Below are 4,707 nucleotides of genomic sequence, written 5' to 3' on the forward strand. Positions count from 1 at the left end.
GTTTGTGCCCCCCCATCCCCGTGTCTGCCCCCCTGTCCGGCCCGGTGACAAATCAATACATAATTAAATAAATAATAAAACAGACAAAGGAGTATATTCATACTCTCTTGTTAAAGTAAAATCTGTCTGGCACAATATGGTATCCAGCTCATCATACTCTATACCAGGCTGCTGGGCAGGACAGGGTTAAAAATAAATAAATACATAAAAATAAAAAAACTGTGAAAATCACTGTAAAAAAAAAAAGAAGAAAGACAAATGAACATGTGGAAGGCCAGGAGGCCGCTGTGCATGTAGACAGTCTTCGTGAGCCGCTGGTCAGGAGAGTCCCGTAAAAAGGATCATGGGCACCATCATGCGTTGCCAGGCAGGAGGGTGCGCCTCCCTGCGAGGCGCTGCCACCGAAGGGGACGAGCTGACACTTGCCGCAGTGGGGCCGGCTGCGCACTGCCGCTTGGGGGGCGGACCGCACCATGACAGCCTTCCTCACACAGTTAAGGAGAGTTGGAGCACTCTCCTGTGTGCGGTGGGAGGGTCTGCATGAGGCACCGTGGCCGCTCTCGGGGGTCTGCCTTCGTACCGCTCCCCCAGAGAGGGGAATGCCACGGCTGCAAAGGGGGGTTAGAACATGAGCAGGCCACCCCCGGCGGTCTTGAAGCATCCACTGCCGTGGGCTTATTCACAATTCTCTGAACGTGAACAGAGAGTGTACTGTATTGAGTTGCTTTGAGCTCAAGCTGCAGGTTGGCCGCCTGACTAACGGCAGCCGACTCACACAGGGTGAGGAATGCGTGCTTGGTGTGGCTGATTCGGCACAGACAGTGTTTTTTCAACAACTTCCACAAAAGGAGCAACAAGGTTTTAACACACAGTCCCGACCCAAAGCTTACCAGCTGTCTGCTCTGAGCGACGAAGGTCGGCCAGCAGCAAGCAATCCGGATGCTAGGTGTCATTAGCCACAGCTAATGTGGAACAACGTGGACACTTATCAGGCGCTATCAGACTCTAACTCTAATTCATCCTCAGCACTGCTCCAGTGATGATAGTTTGGAAGATAGAAGAAACCTTTATTGTCACATACACGTTGTGAAATTCATTCTCTGCATTTAACCCATCCCTCAAGGGAGCAGTGGGCAGCCGCTGTGCAGCGCCCAGGGACCAACTCCAGATGTGTATATATATCAGTGTCTAGTCAGTGGCACTGACTGGAGCACCTAACATGTTTTTGATGGTGGGGAAACCGGAGCACCCGGAGGAAACCCACGCAGACACGGGGAGAACATGCAAACTCCACACAGAAAGGCCGGGACAACCGGGGTTTGAACCCGCGACTTCTTGCTGTGAGGCCACAGTGCTATCCACTGGATCATCTGTGTTTATTTCTGCTTACCATTTTTATTAACTGATTCTTTATTAATGTATATTGTCTGCTATGTAGCAGAAGGGAGTTACAAAACTTAAATGAAGTGGGTCAGGGGTCCTCCCCCCTAAAACTTCCGTTTTCGTTAGTACAGTACCATAATTGTGGATTCTTCGGAGAGGATTCCCCGGCTTTTATTGATTTGGTCGGTGCGGAAAGTGGCGGATCGACCTGGAAGAAACTGCTGTCTCTCCAGAGATGGATGTCGACCACTCGAGCGAGAGTGTGAATTGTGAAGGTGTGTAGCCTATTTATTAGAGTAGTCTACAATAACAGTTTTAGTAGTTGTCAGATAACAGTAGGCCCATGACAGACTCTCTGTATTTTCAACTCGATGGAGGCCCCAGTTACTCCACAAAGTCCTCATGAAGGCAGCAGCGGTGCACCGCCGGTGAAACAGAGGAGGAGGCTAGATGATCTGCAACAGACACTTATTGAGTTTGCATTTGCATAAAAACATTGCACTATTAACAGCATTAACCTACTTATCTTAAGCCCTGTGGTGCAACCGGCTCCTGATGTCTTCCTTTGATCCCGTCATAATTACTATTATGGGTTGTAATAAGCTGCTTGCACATTCGCAGGGAAATCCAAATGAACTCCTCCAGGAGCAGTTGCATAAAATAAAGCCACTTTTATGTGATTATTGCTTGATTATTTGTTCACACAAAAGAAACAATACCAGTGAAAATGAATGGAGTCTAAGTTGCTTTTGTATCATTCATCTCATTGAGATGCAAGTGTCTTTTTTTCTTCCTACCACTGAATGTGCCGAAGTCTTCACATTTACCACAGAGGGGTTAAAGAAAATACATTTGAAAGTGATGTTATTGCAGACAGTGCACAGTCTGAGAGAGCAGCGTCAGTAGCACGTATAAGGTCAGCTTTGCTAAGCCATTTGCCTGTGAAGCTAACTCCCTTTATATCCTTTTTTGTCAGAATTTTCCTCCCTCCCTCCCTCCGTCTCTCTCTCTCGCTTATTTCAGGGATACCAGAGAGTTTTACAGGGCCAGTTGCTGTGAGAGTCTGCGGGTGGCTGCTATGAAAATAAAAATAAAAAATGCCTAGAGTGCAGCGGCTCTGTTAGTCTGAAACTTAAAAGGCTGCTTGGTTGCTGTAATACACTTATAGGATTTCCCTCAAGGATCCCATGAGTTGTTTGGGGGAAGATGTGACTCTATCAGAATTTGCAGACATCTCAATTAGTTGAGGAGGGGAAGGCCTCGCAGCTCTGGGATACCACAACTGCTCTTGAAGTTCAGAGCCGGTGGGCTGGTTTGTGTACAGGAAGTGGGGGATGAGCACATCCAGTCAACATAAAACCATTTTAGGAATAAACGCTGAGCTACCGGGTGGTCTACTGGCACCATGTTCTTTTTAGAAATCCAACCTGGGACCTCTATGTGATCCCAAACCTTTACCCAGTCCACCTGGCACTAACCTTTCCAATAACGGTCACATGGGAACATGGCACTCAGACCACTGACTTTCTTGAGGTTTCTTTCTGAGAGCTGAAGATGGATGTCAGCCTCATGTCTGTGTGTTCAGCATGGTACTGGAATCAGGACGTAGTTAGCTTAGCTTACCATTTGCCTGGAATCTTCCAGCACCTCTAAAGCTCACTAATTAACATGCTGTATCTTGTCTAACCAAGAGTTGGACAAAACCAACAATCAATAAGAAAATTTAATTAAAACATTTAATTACATACAAGGAAAAGCAGCTAATCCTCCCAGAAGCTGGGACCGTGAAATGTTTGGCATTTTTGAACAGAAAATTAAAACACTGCCCAATTAAATTAAACAATTATATCAACTAATCAATTCATTGACTAATTGTTTCACCTCTAAATGTGTATGTAGTGTTTTGTTGAATAATAATCATATTTAATGAACTCTTTCAGTGTATGTAATGTCTGAATTTGTAACTTGTAACTGTAGCTATAAAATTAATGCAGTGGAGTGAAAAGTACAATATTTCCCTCTGAAATGTGGTGGAACAGTGGCATGAAAACAAAAAACATAAGTAAAGTACCAATATTTAAACTTTGTACAAAGAGTAAATACACTTCCACCACACCACCATCATTTACAGAAACTTGTTAGGAGAGTGGTTTTATTAATGATCAGGAAAATGAAAACATTGCTGTAAAACAAAAATGTTAAAACACAAAACATCTCTAAAAGCAGGTTATGACTGACGTGACTTCATATATGTCATTTAAAACCTTTTTTAGTTGTATAGGTCTAAATAGTCTGTAAAAAAAACTACTGAAGTGCATGGAAACATTTTTCTTCACTCTATGAGGAGCAGTTTAGTAGACTGTTTGAATAAAAACATGTTTTTCAGCCTGTAGCTGCTGTATTTGAATGTGTCAGTAGGTTCTAAAAAGAATAGAACTGAACTCAGCAGTGAGTTCTACAAATTATGATGCCACTGGTGTCATGAGAAGGGTCAGTGTGGATGTTTGATGGATTGTGGTCATTTCACCATTAGCACTGAGAGAGACAAACACATAGTTATTGAGTTATTTGAAGGAGACAGTTCTGAATTAAAAAAACAAACATTCAAGCTTGAAGTTTCATTCTCAACCTTGGAAATCCTAAACTGAGAAGATCTGAGACTGAAAAATGTCATCGTGGTCAAACACAGATACGTCTGGTGCATCAGGTAAGACTCAACACAATTTTACATGATGCTGAATATATCTCCTATGAAAACACCAACTAAGAGCTCTAAAGTGTCACAATCTGTACAAGCTATCTGTAGAAGAGAGGATTCTGTAAAAGTTAATGTTAAGAATATACCATACTATACAATTCTCATCCTCTCTTATCAGACCTATTACATTTGTATTCTCATATAAATAAATAAAATCATTGAAAAGGTAGGCGAATCATCAATATTTGGTACATTTTTCTCCCTCACATGGTCCTCGAATGACAAACAAACAGTGAAGGACATGATTCGTGGTTCAGCTGTGTGTTTGTTCATGATGTGGCTTCACAGACTAAATTCCCTGACTTCATATATTTTCTCTCCATGTTCACCATCTCTCCCCACAGTCCCGCTGACAGCACCTGAGATCCAGGCAGGTCAAACTCTGTTTGGCAGCTCTTCTGGTTACTCCATTCTGGAGTTTATTGGTGAAGGCTGTTTTGGTAAAGTAGCCAAGTGCCAGAATCTGGCAACAAACGAGAGAGTTGCTGTTAAGATCCTCAAGAGTGACACCGATTTTATCCAGGACACTGAGAAAGAGGTAGATGTTGGACTCTTTTTGAGTCGTA

Source organism: Micropterus dolomieu, linkage group LG12, assembly GCF_021292245.1.
Source record: "Micropterus dolomieu isolate WLL.071019.BEF.003 ecotype Adirondacks linkage group LG12, ASM2129224v1, whole genome shotgun sequence".
NCBI classification, from domain to species: Eukaryota; Metazoa; Chordata; class Actinopteri; order Centrarchiformes; family Centrarchidae; genus Micropterus; species Micropterus dolomieu.